General features: G+C 40.3%; 1 protein-coding gene and 1 long non-coding RNA gene across 4 annotated transcripts in view; one reads left to right on the top strand and one right to left on the bottom strand.

Moving 5' to 3' along the window:
* Positions 1-16,073, bottom strand: part of PPARGC1A (PPARG coactivator 1 alpha) — a 364,561-nt gene that overhangs the window by 76,469 nt on the left and 272,019 nt on the right. The gene's annotated exons all lie outside the window — the stretch shown is intronic.
* Positions 1,009-14,061, top strand: LOC120497413. The gene is made up of 3 exons (XR_005626496.1): positions 1,009-1,092; positions 1,226-1,323; positions 13,510-14,061. It is a non-coding gene; the product is annotated as an uncharacterized LOC120497413 (long non-coding RNA).

Here is a 16,073-nt window from a genome sequence, read left to right as displayed (position 1 = left end):
AAGATTGCATAGACTGGAGAAATGAGTGTGACACATCCCCAGGGGTTTTCTGGAGGTAGACCTCCAGCTGTTTCATTCTCACATGCACTCTGGTTTACAGGGACATGGAAAAATATTTGCACTTCAGTTCAATGCAGCACAATTTTATATTGTTTGCAGGTTTTCTTTAAGGAAGGGTAGAAGCATGCACAGCAAGCTGGAGATGTACACTTTGAGACAGGGCTACCATCTTCCAGGGAGAGTGGGGGAAAACACATGGTGGTTGTTAATTTATATCCTGGACAATGCTGTAAATCGAAGCATCGCTGACAATTCCTGCCCAGTAAACATGCTCAATTTCATCTCCCGTAAAAAGGCAAGCAGGCACTAAATAGCAACACATTTTGATTTTCATTTAGCCACTTTAATGATAGGTGATGTTAGTGGAAAAGATCATTTATCTTCAGATTTATTTTATATGAGATAAAAGGCCTTGCCAATTTTTTAAAATTCATTTACACAAGTGAATAAATCTTCCCAAACAATAAGTGGGAAAGTCATATTTCTTTAACTTTGCTAAAATCTGAAAGTGCTGATCTTGGAGTGAAATAGACAGCACTGGCATTTTAATCAAAAACATAAAGACTCCTCTTCCAAACAAGAAGCACAACTATACTTCAGGAAAAAAAAAATCTCTGATTCAGAGGACAGCCTTTTTTAATGCATTTTGTCAAAAATCTCTGATAAATCAGGAAAGTGCAATTTTTATGTCCCCTTCATTTTTAGATCAGTTCCAATGTGAAGGCTACCTAAAAATAGACAGAACCTAACCTTTCAAATATCTATACTGCTGCATACCACGAACGCAAGCTTTCAGTGCCTCTCATGGCTTTCAGGAGCCTTGTGCTGTGCCTGTCTTCTCCTCTAGCACATTATCCCACGTTGCTTACCACACCCAGGCACGGGACAAGCTGCAAGTTCCAATGTGCAGTGCCCTGCAATATGTGGCAGGTGTCCATCTGAGACACACAAGCAGAAAGATCATGAAAACCTGCCTCCCCTTTTGGCAATTGGATTTTTGCCACAAAAAGGACACTGACAACACTGAACCTAGTAAGTGGGGACGTGAAAATGAAGCTGTGCCGGCTGCCCCAGCAGCTCTGTTCTGAAAGCACAGGCTGGTTTGCAGCACACCACTCTTAAAAATATGAAGGGGAACAATAAGCTCTTTTATTGTTTTCCACAGTGCTTGCAGACACAGTTCTACCCATCTAAAGAAGAGATTTTGCAACAGTGCACTGAACTGAGTGACTGGTGTAGAATTACAAGACAGCAGAATACTCGGTAACTATTTCTTTGCATTACACTTTCAAAACTGTAATTCTGTTTGGCCTTAATGGCATAGGTCAGATTCATCCCAAGCACAATCCCAGCAATTTCAGGTCAGTGGTACCTGAAAAATCAATAGCATTTAAGTTGATGAAGTTATAACAAGGGGGATTTTGGCCCAGGCTGTACAAATACTTACTTTTATTGTATATATTCTTCACTTGGTATTATGCTGTATTTCATTGTTCTCTAATGCTTAACACTTTACTTAGCAGGTCCTAAAGCCACACTAGGAACTAGAATAGGAGAAAGCTGTATTAAAATCCAGTTGTGGGGCTGCCCTGGAGGCTTTGAGTGACTATGACTTTTGTTTACACAAAATAGAAAATCACCCTTGTACCAGTTGTTAGCTAGCTACTTCTAGCAAGAACGAGCTCGTAAGGACTTGCTTTTCTTTGTTTACTGTCATGCTCTGCTCTAACGGAGTCAGAAGTTTGTCAAGGCATTTTACTCTGTCAAAAAATGAATAAAATAACTTACACTGATAAAATAATGAAATAAAGCAGCATCAGACTAAATGAATTCCTTCAAAGAATTTTGGATGGAAAATGTCTTACCTGCTGACAGGAAGGCAAGAATAGCAAACAAAGGCATAGGAATAAAAGCTATTCAATAAAATATCGATTTCATTATCACCACCTATTCAACTTAATTTTCTTGGCATCCATATCCCTAATGTAGGTTTGTGATAGATCGTACAATCACTTTTTAATTAAGCCCTACTGTGCCTTGTATTAAGAACAAGACAGTATACATTATGGCACAATATATCTACCAAAATATTTAATGCTCATCCTTTTCATTTTGGTATTTAAAAGTTGTTCTCTTAGGAGGTGGTATCAGTATTTAACAACATTCTTGACAGTAAGTATAAAAACAAAAAGCTTCATACTTAATCTAGCCATGTCAAAACTGAAACTCCTTAAAATAATTGCTTTCTGAATATATAGTATTTATATTGTATTATTTTATTATTTCTCACCTTTCGACATCTTAAGATGCAAAACTTGTTCCTTTTCCTACATACTGATGAGATGGGAAGTGGCACAAGGATGAGAAGTGAGAAAACTCACATTTGACCAGTTGAATGGTACGTGAAACAGATGTTATCATGTTACAAGAGATATTTAATGAGAAGCTGTAAAAGACTGGCAGCTTTCTGGGTTGGTAGTATTTTTTGTTTCGGGTCTCTTTTGTTGTATTGCAGTTCTGCCACTTGTGATGGGGCAGATCCTCTGTAAGAACAGCACTCATCTTCTACTGGGGTACTGACACTGTCCAGAGGGCAATATTCACTTTAATTACTAAAATGTACCCACCTTCTTCCAAGTAAGACAAAGCTGTTGTTGCATTTATAATATGGTTTTAGTTTTTAGTGCCAAAAATGAATCAGTAAACATATTTACATTATGGTATACTATTTCTTATTCTGTACCCATAGTAACCAAATTAATCTCAAGGTACTGCTAGCATTAATTCAATCTGAAGCTCGTACTTGGGATTTCACATAGGTGCCTTCATCCTATTCTTCTTCTCAACTAATAAAATGTTAATATATGGCAATACGTTTATTTCTGGTTCAGTTCAAGTTGAGGTGTGCAGTACTTTGCAGAAACCTAATTAATATGAATCATACATTAGAACACTCTGTTTAGTATACAAAAAATGGTGCTAGCACATGAAGATGCAACAGAAGACCCAAGCATTCATTACTAGCTGTAACTTCTCTGTCTCTAGCGTAGGGAAGGCCAGTTTTCCTTACCCTTCAATTTCCATTAAAAAAAAATTCCCTAACATAGAGTGTAGCTCTTTGCTGAAGAACTACACTAAACAAATCACAAATTATTAAAAAACAAAAAAGGAGTAAGGAGATCTTCGAAGATGAGATACTGACATCTCCCCGTGTACCATCATGAGTTTGGTGCACACCAGCAATTAACTAGTTCCCACAGTAATCCAGAAATACTGTCTTCAGCAACACCCACTGATACGAGTTTTCCCACTGGAACAGCCTTCAGCCAAAAATACCCATCCAGCTGATAGTGAAAACTATCTCCACACCCCAGGAATTGTGCCTGAACTGCTCAGGAGACAAAAGCAGCTCAACAGCTGTGGTGTTTTCTCGATCTTCTCCAGACCTCAGCAACGAATCCAGTTCTTTTGTCAGAACTTAATTTGGGCAATCTGATACCTCAGGCATGCTCCTATCCCAGAATCTGCTCTTTTTCTTAGGTTTTGCAGCAACAGTTCACATTTCTTGGAGCCTTTTTTACCTAGGTGTTCCCACTCCTGTGGATTCCCAGGAGCACTAATGTCCCCAAGTATTTTGGTGTTTTCAAAATGCCCAACTAAAAGAAATTACTGCATTAAATGGTGCCCAACTTGATCCAACCGCTGACAGAGCAACAGGGCCAGATTCTGCCACCCTTATTCACCATGTACAATAAGCAGTCCCATCAAAAGGCTGAGCTGATGAGAAGAGCTAAGGCAATGCTTGCGGACGGGCAGAGGGAGTGTGAGGTGAAGATCCCCATTCTGAAAAGAATCACTATCGTGCCAGTGCTGCTCTCCATGGAAGGTCAGCCCCATGCCCACCACTGCAGGACACAGAAGACCCTGTGGGTCTCTCCAACAGGGGCATTACATCCTCAAGGCTGCATGAAGAGAAGCCCAAGCCTGGCCTTTGCAGAAGGACTTACCTCAAACAAACCTCCACAACACAGGACCGCATCAAACAGCCAGAATTCAAAGAGCTCCCCTGGTAATTTCAGGTTCTTGCCTTGGTAGCTGAGCAGCAAAACTCTCAGGGGTGCCCCTGGTGTGCTCCTGGGTATTCCCATAGGGCTCCCACTGGCCTTGAGCCCTGCCTGCATACTGCATCCAAGGGCACAATACAGTCCTTCACTTTTACCAACTGCTACAGAGCAAGAATTCCTAGAACTGCTCAAATACATACCAGTTCAAATATGGGTACTTTCAGACTTCTTTTCTATTCCAAATTATGTGCTTTGCCAGCTTCAAAAAAACAGATGGAAAATACGTCCCTAAATGTGCACCCTTGTGATCATTCCAAAAGGAAAGCAGCACCAAGTAGCTTAAAACGTTTGCTAGAAAAAATCTTTTCCATATCATGCAAATAGCAGACAAAAATAACTGCTAGGCAATTTATATACATACAAATATTGGTTATTTTAAACAGTAATTTGTTATTGAGGACATCTCACTGAAATATTATAATATTCAATTTCCTCTGCATTTGCATGGAAAAGGAGCTGGAGAGCACATGATCATTCATTTAACTATTACATAAATACGTCTATCATAAGATCACACGGATTTCAAGCCAGAGTTCAAATACATGTTTAATGCATGAGCGTATGATGAAGAAACTTGTGAACTCACAGGTCTCGTAGCACAATCTCAATCAGATGCAAGCTTGGTGTAAATATGTACAGTATCGTGTGCTTTCCAATAGCACCATGTCTCCAGGCAGCAGTCTGACATCAGCAAAGGAGACAGGTGGTTCCCTTTCCAACCCCGGAGGGGTGAAAAAAATGAGTTAAGACACTGTGTAAATATAGCAATATTTTTTCCTCAGTGTTTTGCTACAGTTTTCAACCCTTAATGAAACTGCAGTGCATGAACAATTCTCATAACATCTTTGCTACAAATCAGTGAGTGGATGTCATGTCCTAAGATATTTATAGCCTTAAAGGTAGTGGTAAGTGATACTGTTTGGCAGCCTTGGTTTAGAAGTGCTGAAGTTATTTGCCTTTTGGTTTCGTGAGAAAGGAGCTCCAAAAAGCCACAAAAACCCAGTTTCCTTGCTCTAAATGTATCCTTTTCCTATAGCAGATCACTGTTACTAATAATGCCTGTAAGAATGACAAACAGTCAATCCCAGGCACAGAGCAGGTCACAACTGCTTTTAGCTAGCTCAACTTTGTAAACTCTAACAGTGTGAGATATGCTAAACCCTGCATAATCCACAGCAGTTTGATTTTGAATCTCACATTACAAGGGTTTACACGTATGGTAACCTGCATATAGAGTAACCAAATCTGCCCTTTTTTTCCCTATTTGTACATAAATAGATGCTTTTTTGGTTTTTTTTTTTACACGGTGACAGCCACTGCCTCTTAAACCATTTTCTTTTGTTGCATTTCCTTAGAAACACAAATCTTGTTCCTTGGCAGCAGTTGCTGTAAGTGCTGTACCACATGCCCAAACTAGTTCTCACTCACAGCTTTAATTCACAGTAAGTGGCACGAAAGGAGGTCAACACTTCTCAGAAACCACTTTCAGTTCTTTGCTGCTTCAGTATCTATTCTATAAAGCCATCCGCCCTAACAGAAAGAAAGTTGTTTCTTATATTGTGTCCCTTGCTTTTTTATTATTGTCATCTTTATGGAATGGGCTGCAGAATATATCTGATGGAATAAAAGAAGTTTGTTCCTGAAACCACATTCCTTTTGCAAGATTCTAAAAAAAGAAGTTAAAAAAAAAGAACCAAAGAAAACCCCAAAAAAAACCCAAAAAAACTTTCTGCTACAAAAACAAAATGGCTCTTTCTTTTTCCATGCAAAAAGACTTTAAATGAATGGCATATTGCAACTCAGTGTCAGTCACTGGGTCTTACTTTTGGTTCAATTTACTTGCTTACAGAATTATTATTTTTTTATCAATCCAACCAAGACATCATGGAGGTTGAAAATCAAACAGCCTTCTTTTTGCTATGATGCATCACTGGCAAGAGGAACAGCCTTGCTGACAATATTTTGCTGTCACATTTGCCTCTACAGCTTCACTGCTTTCTCTGTGATCAATGAAAACAGATTTTGACCTCATCTATTTCATTTCAGACCATATTCTGCCCTGAGGCACACGAGTACAACCTATCATAGTTATAGTGGCAATTGGGGCAGAATTTGTTCCTTTCCTGACAATTCAATATGTGATTCATGAACCAGAATTGAATCCAGTTCTCCTTTCCTAGAGCTCCTCTGGTTTTTGGCATCAGTAAAAAAAGCAGCAAAGATGAATTTATGTTGGTCATATCAGCAGAACTGGCTGGGTAGTCAATAATCTGACTGGTCAGCAAGATGCTACCTGACCAAAAGTTTGTTACTGTATTTTATTTACACATTTTATTCTGTACTCTGCTTGCTTGTTTGCTTCACTTCTCTCTCTGTTGTTTAACTAATGGGATCATGAGACTTGGAGAAACACCTAGTTTTGAACATTTCTGATTGGCTTAATAAAGCAAACCTAAAAAAAAGATAATCTTCTCCACAGCCATAACCTTAAAAAACACACACATTTCTGATTGGCTTAATAAAGCAAACCTAAAAAAAAGATAATCTTCTCCACAGCCATCACCTTAAAAAACACACCCCTGCCACTAGACATGGAATACATGGAATACATTCACAGGATATGTAGTTGCAGGCCATAACCAGACGATCAAGTTTCTCATTAATCCCCAAGACAATGGCCCACTTTTGAAACTACAGGCTCCATTTGTATTCACACATGACTCTACGTGCCAACACCCACGTGTGCTCTTTCATGCACCTCGCTGTACAGCTGAGGGGAGCACGCTTCAGCACACACAGTGTCACACGGACACAGCAATGCCACCTGAAATGTGCAGCACCCCAGCACCCCTCTGCTGTGGGGCACTCCCTCTGCACCACCTACAGACGTAGAAGAGTCTGTTCTAGACCACTCTGGGAGCACTGGCACTCCAGAGCCCATACCAGGAGCTCTTTTTGAACCCTGGAAGTCTCCAGTGTCTCAGTGTCCCACTCAGTATGACAGGCATTGCATGCATAGATTGCATCATGATTTTCTGTAGGACTCAGTTCCCAAGCAGAGGCAAGGTTGACATCACTTTGAAAACCACATCCAAGACATCTAATGAATTGCATACAGGAGCCTAATCTGTAGTAAATTTGATGTACGGTAAAAATAAGCTCCTTAATATAACAATTAATATAATAAAGCACTAATCAACATATTGCATATTAGGCCTGCAAAATGCCAATTATCTGATGAAGAGAAGTAATACTACATAGTCCCAGTTTCCTCAGTTATTTAACTATTTATGTCAATGGAAATCAAAGAAAACAATGCCTATGGAACCATACATGAAAACACACATGAAGGATTTCAGCCAACAGCTTAGATTTGAATGTAAGGATAAAAAAATTATTCAACAACAAAAATATAGCTCAGGACCTCCAAGTCCTGCTCCATACTACTATTGTACTGATTATGAGAAAACAATTTTTGGAAGCAAATTATTTTAATTTCCCTCACCATTTAAGAAAAAATGCATTCAAAGCAAAACACAGAACCTGATCCTGCCCTTCTGCAACCCCATCAACAGCAGTCTTACCACAAACTCCAGTGAAGCAGAATTTATCCTTTCCCATGGGCCATGCTCTGAGTCCTTAATTCAACACCTTATTCACCAACTTGTTCCATGAGATTAGCTGTGGTTTCAAGGGTGGTTCATTCAGAGCAATGGGTCTACAAACACTCTTTCTCTGTATTGCCAAATTGAAGAAGATATTAACAATTTGGGGAACATTACCAAAGGCTCAGAGAGAATGTCAGTATCTTCTGTGGTGTTTTCTTTGGAGTGAGAGAGCTTCCTGAGTTTGAAAATCAGGCTTACAATGAAATAAATAGAACTCCCTTCTCTTCCTTGTTTTTTTTTAGGTAACATGACCTAAAAAAGGATTTGCAGATACACTTGGAGAGGAGAGAGCGATCTTGCATTTATTGGATTTTTGTGTATTTTCTGCATTTATTTCAGACAGTTTCTCAAAATTTTCAAACATCTGTCAGTCTTATAAGGTTCACCTTTTCTAAGTGCAATGTGCCTAGCTTAATTTTCTTTTATTTCTTAGGATATTTATTGCACTTCCTAATAATTACCTGAATGCCCACACAGTGCTTTAAATGGGGCTGCAAATATCCCCCTTGATCACCATCAGCAAAAACCTTCCCCTCCTAGAAGGAAATAAAACCCAGCACAACTTTTCAATCTACTATTTGCTGGTTTTTAAAACTGCAGGAAAAACTTGTGCCCGAAGGGCCGAGCCCTGTTCCTTGGGCAGCCAGGCAGACCAGGAGGGGTCTGTGTGCCGCACCGGAGTCACGCTTGGAGGCAGCGCCTGCCAGAAGTGCTGATTCACTGCAGCCACTGAGGAGGCTGCTTAGAACCTAAGCTGGGGGGAGGAAAGATGGCACAGAGCAGGGGGGCATCTTCATTGGTACAAATAAATAAACAGGAGGGAATGCCAAAGCTGTTGCAGAGACTGGATTCCCTGAGATCTCTGCTTAATACATGCGTGTTAGTTCATTTATTGGAACAAAACCTGTTAATACAGCTCTAGCCATAGGGGGAAAAAAATACTTGCAAATGCACAGAAGTCATGTAAATCAGAACTGCTGCTCTATTTTACAAGAAATTTTCTCCATTAATTAATTTCATGACTTAGAGCAAATGAGCATGGTTGGAAACAGGGGACCCTGCTGATACCAATCTCACAGCATAGGATACTTTCGTTTCCCTCTCTCAGATATATAGCAGATGTACGACCTGGCTCAAATCCAGGTGTGGACTAGGTACTTTTGTGGCTAAAACACCACCTTCTAACCTGGTTAAGTCTATTAGTAACTTTTTCTGGTTTGGAGTTATAAAATATCCCATAAATCCCCCAGGATTTTAAAATCCAAATTCTCAGAGTTGTCACATTTATAATTAGAACGATCTGATACGACTGGCATTAGTGTGAGGTAGGAACATATCACAGAGGGCCAAGCAGACAAACTAAAATATTTCTCACCGTTAAAAAGGGAATTCTTCCAAGTAGAAATGTCAGTTGAGTCACAAGGGCTCTGTGCAAAAGTAGCACCTCTTCATCCTCATACCTACTCTTAGAAAGTCCTGTACTGCTGCCTAACTTAGCCCAACAGACCACACCACCTACCAAAGCCCTGTCAACAGCTCTGGCTCCCTGTGCTAAACCCAGATCTTCCTCCAAGAAGAAGATTACTTTTCTGTAAGTGCAGGTTGTTTCAGAGCTACCTGTAACACCCCCAAACCTTATAGACAGCATCTCTGTTGATACTGCACACAAGAAGATATGCCTCCACACTGAAAAAAATGATGTTTGATAAAACACTTCGTCACAGTATATCTGGATGTAGAACTTGTTGCAAGAGTAACCTTCCTATGTGCTGATGAAAGTACTTATCAAGTTGCTTACCCCCATACTGGAGAAAGAGAAAGTAGGAAAGCAAGGGAAGAAAGGAGAGGAGGAAAGGATGGAGGATACACTATTGTAGTTACTGAATCGGCAAGCAAGCCAGAAACAGAGAAAATGAGAACAGCTGTAAGGAACCTGGCAGCACCAGCATTTTGAGGAAAACAATAAAGAAGAGCCTGGAAGACAAGAGAAAGCCTGGATGCAGATACTAACTTTTTTTTTTTTTTCTCTTCTCTCCTGGAAGAGGATTTATGATGCAAGATTTTGGTTGACTCCTAATACCCACACCTGGATAAATACAAATGAAATTAATTTTACAGCTGCAATCTTTCCACATTTTGAACATGGTGATTTGCAGTAAGAAACCCTATCATGAGGTGTCAAAAAGGACCATAAAACATAACATGCAATATTTTCAGATAGACATCAGTTGTAATTATATGAAACCTAAGCAGGCTGCTCCAGGGAGAGGTGGATGGAGTCGCACAGCAGAGTGCCTGGCCCGCGGTGCAGATGGCAAAGCTCAGTCCAGGCAAATGCAGTGGGAAGGCCACAGGAGCTCACATATATCAAATAATAACAGGAATGTGTCTCTTCCTTCTGCCATCCCGTCACTGAAATCAGTGTGAAAGCAGCACAGAGATGAAAATGCTGTGGTCAGGTATTAGGTTAGACCTTCCTACATGACCTGAGATTACAACCATCATCCCTCATCCCTCTTACTTCCACATGACAACCCTCATCCCTCTTATATCCTAAACTAAGTCACTGGTCTCAAAAGTTTTACTAGCACAGTATGGCCAGTTTTCATTCTCATACATTTAATTTCTATTGAAAATCAGTAGTAACTGATCTGTAACACAGGCTTGGCATTAAAACACACCACTGATGTGTGAAGAGATGGTGATACTCCTCAAACAAAATATGAAAAAATTCAGAATACTATGTCTGAGAAACAAGGTACGATATTTATTTCAGAATTAGGTCAGGAGCAGTTTATCTGCTCACAGTCTTTCCTCTCTTATCCCATGACCAGACTGGCAAATTTTCCTGTTTCACTGCTTGGGAGAACCAAAAAGGGTGTTGTCCTTCAGTCTCTGCACCACACCTACAAAATACATCTCCTGGAACGTAATATTTTCCTTGTTGGCTTCTGCTGTGAGGGTCATATTATTAATGTATTTGGCTCACCTTCCTGCAGCCAGACTTTCCCACAACAGGTGTGGATCCCTACAAACTGGTCACATTTGTACCAGAAAAGCATCAGGTCCTTTACAGCATGAATTCCATGATTTGATAAAGTGGGTCAGTGCTGAAGAAAAGTCTCTTTTCTGGGAATTAAAATAGGCAATTTGCTTTCTGGTATTTCACCTGCCTCCCATATTATCACAAGCATGACAAATTAATGGCTATAGCTATATTATAGCACCACTATGGTCTACACTGCCTGGAACACTTGGAAGGATATTGCCCCTCTGAGAAGGCAAACCACTACACCAGCTTTCCTGGATAAACTAGAGGTAAACAGACGCCTTTCCAACTATGAAGAATGACAACCAATTTTTACAAATACACTGAAGAAAACTCTTTGTAAGGTTTGGGTTTTTTCTTTCTTTGGTTTTCAGTATTAACACTTTGGGCACCTGATATTAATCCCTCCCATATTTCTCAGCTCTCGTGTAGAAAACACAGCGCAGTGCTACAGCTGCGGCATTTTGAAGTCTGCACAACATGCTGTACATGCCATTGCTTGACATTTTATTGACAACAAAGGCCCGCAGCACAGCAGCGCTTTTAGAGACGGGATTAACATAATGAACTCCATCTTCATGGCTTTTTCATGGCATTTCTTTATGAGAAAGAGTGAAAAAAGACCCAAATCAAAAACAAACTATTTTTTTAGTCTTTTAGGACACAGTCCCCTCTGAAATGGTTGTATATTCCGGAAGGACAGAAAAGTCTGCAAATAAAGGAGCACATTTGTACTTGTAAAGAGAATATAACTGCTGAAAAACTGGGTGAAAAAAAGATACTGACCTTTCTATAGGTCAAGAAGAGCTCAAGTGTGGGGCCTGGACTAGTACAACATTATAGCTGATACACTAAGCTCCATGGTGACACAGTAACATGAACAATACTGAGCTTTCCACATGGAACCTTCTACTACTCAGGGGCAGGCTGAAAGGGTCTTTTAGCAAGACAAACACCAAGACTGTAAAACCCCTAAAATACATGTACAAACCCTAGCAGATAATGCTTATTCAGTTCCAAGTCAAATGGTCCTCATGCGTGGGTAGTCCAGACAAACACAGCCACTGAACCCAGCCTACGTTTGCCAGACGTCCAGCCCATATTTGCAAGATGGCCCTACATGCAGGAAAAAGAGTAGCACTTTGAGCAGGAATCAGCAATTTTGTCTGCAAACTCTGATCTTCCCCTCTTAAAGCTTCAAGAAAACTCTTCAATGAAAAAGTTCTTGGCAGAGTTTCCATCTGTTCTTGGCTGGACTCGCTAGCCAAGTCTGAAGCACACAGAGCTTTGCTTTATTTTTTTCCTGGTATGTAAGTAAAACTCCACAATATTGCTGCTTTTTAGAGAATGAAGTAGAGCAATCACACAGACATCAGTCCAGCCTAACTGTAGCTTCTAAAAAATTAATTTAGACAATTAAGAATTATAGTTTCTGATTTTTGCAAATTTCCTTCCTTCCTTCCTTCCTTCCTTCCTTCCTTCCTTCCTTCCTTCCTTCCTTCCTTCCTTCCTTCCTTCCTTCCTATCCCAGCCTTCCTTTTCGTAATCTTCTACAAACACCTAAAAAAAACCTACCTAAGTATCTACATGAGTAACATATTCAGAACCTTTTATGGGCAATAACAAAAGAACACAGCAATTTGGTATGACCTCAAACAAATTAATCAAATTAATGTTGCAAAGGTGCCTTAGTAAGAGATCAAAGAAAAAAGATCACAATACTCACCAACTGCAGTAATAACCTGTCTGCAATTGAATTCTTGGCTTTAAACTAACACATTACATCCACTTAGAAATTAAAAGCTGCAACCTCAACATGTGAACTCCTTGCAAAAATGGGGCAAATTACTCTGGTCACTGCTGAAATAATAGGTATTGAGCACCTGTCCTAAAAGTTCTGTCAATTTGCAGAAACATAACTCAATTTCTCTAGGAAGTCCTGAGACGCTTTCTGAAAACCAAGCCTCCACCCTGGTTCACAACCTTTGTTTAAGGAAGACAAGTAATCTACATTGTGAAAAGAGGCTGTGTTCATTTTCCTGCTGTGACCTGAACCCTCAGTTATATAAGAGTGGGAAGCATGGACAATTCATTCTTAATGCTAGCTCAGTCCTGGCCTCTCCTGGGCACTGGCTGAAAATAATACTAAACCATGCTGAATCATTTACAGTAGCTTTATGATGTGGATTATCATTCAGCAAGGACTGACCTGACCCCATCACACTCATTTCATGCAGCAACACAGACTGGACTCCAGAATCTAACAAATGCCACCCACACTGGCACCAACACAAGTCATGCATTCATGCAGAAGGCTCACTCTAGAATAAAGTTGCTTTAAATTTATCCTGGTACTAAGCCTTCAGTAATTGTCATATCCACGCCTCTTCTGTCGGCATAGGCAGTGCTTTAAAACTATAAGCTGTCAGACATATATTCAGGTTTTTTATTTCAAGCAGTTTCCCCACTCTTACTTTCAGAAGGGTAAGATAAGAAAATATGAGAAAAATTATGAGAAAATATTTTGTGAATCAATGCTTCCAGCAGTTACACAGATTTCTAATGCTTCTGCTAAAATAATGGTCCTTTATTCTGCTTCTTCCTCCAGACAGAGATTCTGGTCACAAGGCACGGGAACAATTTACCTCCTCTTGGACACACGAGATACTGTGCAACGCAAAAATGTGAGCTCCTCAGTCATGCAGGACCTGGTCATATGGCTGCCCACTGAATTCCTTCTCTTTCCACCATCATAAAAGGGAGTACAAGATGCTGTTGCCATTTATATTCCACTGATTACACAAGCTATTTTCATGGCAGGACTCTGCTACTGCATTCCATCTCACAGGCTGAACAGATTGAGCTTTTTTAGTGGATTCTATTAAAATAGATGTTCATTCCAATAGGACAAATTCATCAGGTAGGGAGCTTTTACAATGAGTCATTTTAAGGTAATCTTTGTACACATCCTTTTCAAATAGCCTGAACTCTTTGAATGATAAAAGTGCACAAAAACAATAGTGGCTGTGAGTGGAGAAGAAACATTTTAAAAGCTGGGTTTGTTAAATGTTAACCCAAGAAACAAAACTCTGTCTGATTTTATATTGGATCTTTCTATGTGTATTCCCATCCCTACTGCTTTCTTTCTACTTTTAGACAAAGGGAGACAAAGGGTTTAATTGCATTTTTACTCATGAACTGTCATTATCAATAATTTATGTTTTCTAGTGAACTCTTACACTAAATAAAAAGAGAATATAAGAATAAATCTTTTAAAAGGAATCAATTTTCTGCACATCAATCCCTGCAGGCCATGTGCTCATTAGTCAATAGTTTAAAATGAAAACATCTGATCAAGGTAATACACCTGTTAAAGGAGCATAAAATTCCAAACCCAGTGGTAAAATATAAAGATTGTGAACCCTCTTAAAGGAGCCATCAAAGTAAACTATTACACAGATACATCTGCTTCATACCAGCACCCGTTCCATCAGTGCCAGTCACGATAAATGAGCATTAGGACAAACATTTTATAGAGCATCTGCAGAAAATAGTTTTTTTTCTAAAACTGAGTAATTCAGCTCAAGAAAAGAAACAAGTAATGATTTAGCCTTGTGTGCACTTTCTAATAGAGGATCTCCAAGCAATGCAAAACTATTACTGATCTGAGCTCATCACAAATCTGTGCATTAGCAATTTATCAATTGTGTTTTACAGACGAAGCAGCTCCCATACATGATAGGCAGGGTAAAGTGACCAGCATGCCTGAGTGTGTTGAGAGATGGGCTCAAGCACTGACTAAAGCTCACAGGGAATCAGTTCTGTCACAGCTACTATGATTATTACTGTTACACAGTTCAAACACTTGTTCTCTTGTTTCCTGCTCTGAAGGCTCTGTCTCTTGCAGCTTTGCTGGAAGAGGGAACAAAGCCCCTCACCAGCACAGGCATTCCTGCACTTTCACAGTGTGTCATTCTGCTTACCTCTCAAGCAACACAAATCCCACATGGATGCTCTCTGCCAACATAGTCACTTGTGCATGTGCTGTTGGAAGAGCCGAGATTTTTCTTTCTCTTTTATTTACCTCATTTTTGGTTTGTTTTTTTTTTTTTTCTTTTGGTTTTCAATTCAAACAAAGGGGGCTCAGGGCCCCATCTAAGGGATTTTTAACTCCCTTCCAAAAGCTTATGGGCCTTTTGAGTCTCAGCTGTAATTAGTCTCCACCATGTTTTGTAGTGCTTGTGATCACACTTGGGTTTGGTGAAATGGAGGGAAGCGCTGCTACCTGGTTCTCCTGCTCCAGACTTTCTCCACCTTTCTTCCTTTTTTTCCCCGAGGTTTCACAGACAGGAGAGGAAGAGAAATATGGTTTCAAAGAGAGGGCCAGGGGAGCAGCACGATTTCTTCTTCACACAATACCTTTCTGTTGGCCTTCCTCGTGGCTCCCAACCAAACCAGGCTTTCACAATGCTGAAATCACACACTGATTTCATAATCTCCGATCTTCTCTTTGTGCAAAAGAAAGCTGATAAATTTATACCACCCTGCTCCCTGCTCTCAGGTCCTGCTGGAGGGACACAGGGTGGCTGCAGGCAGCCCCCAAAGGGAGACAGCGAGTGTCTCATGCCCAGTGGCGCATGGGCCCACGTGGGGAGGTCACTGTGAACCCCATCCCACCAGTGTTTCCCTTTTTACTCCAGAAGCTGCTGGTGTAATGTTACCCTCTGTGTTACCACATAAGTAATGCCACTCATGTGACCAGGATTTCCAGGTGTGGAATTTAAATTTCTCACACCTTTGACGTTACTTCATGAGGGGGAGACACCATGGCCCCAGTCCCCACCAGGAGCCCAAACTTTTTCACCGAGGATCCTCACAACACAGCATTCAACACATCTGCAAAGTGGCTGAACAGTCAGGGCCAGTCATGCTTTATATAACATTTTTTGCATTGTTTTTGAAATGCCTGGTGCAGGTGTCAGCCTGTTTAAAGGGTACAGTCTGTGTGCACACCTCGCCTTCACTGTGAGTGCACGAATTGTTACTGCTCGGAACGCATTGCCTTGGCGCTGCTGACATTTATGTAGAACAGTGAGGTCTATTTTGCCAGCTATGACTTCAGCGTCATTCTCAATACCTTTAAAGATCAACCATAACAAAACAAAAAGGCTT

The sequence above is a fragment of the Passer montanus genome, unplaced genomic scaffold, assembly GCF_014805655.1.
Source record: "Passer montanus isolate IOZ18808 unplaced genomic scaffold, ASM1480565v1 scaffold13, whole genome shotgun sequence".
NCBI lineage: Eukaryota > Metazoa > Chordata > Aves > Passeriformes > Passeridae > Passer > Passer montanus.
The sequence above is the reverse complement of the archived record's forward strand: the minus strand, read 5'-3'. Positions and strand labels throughout refer to the sequence as shown.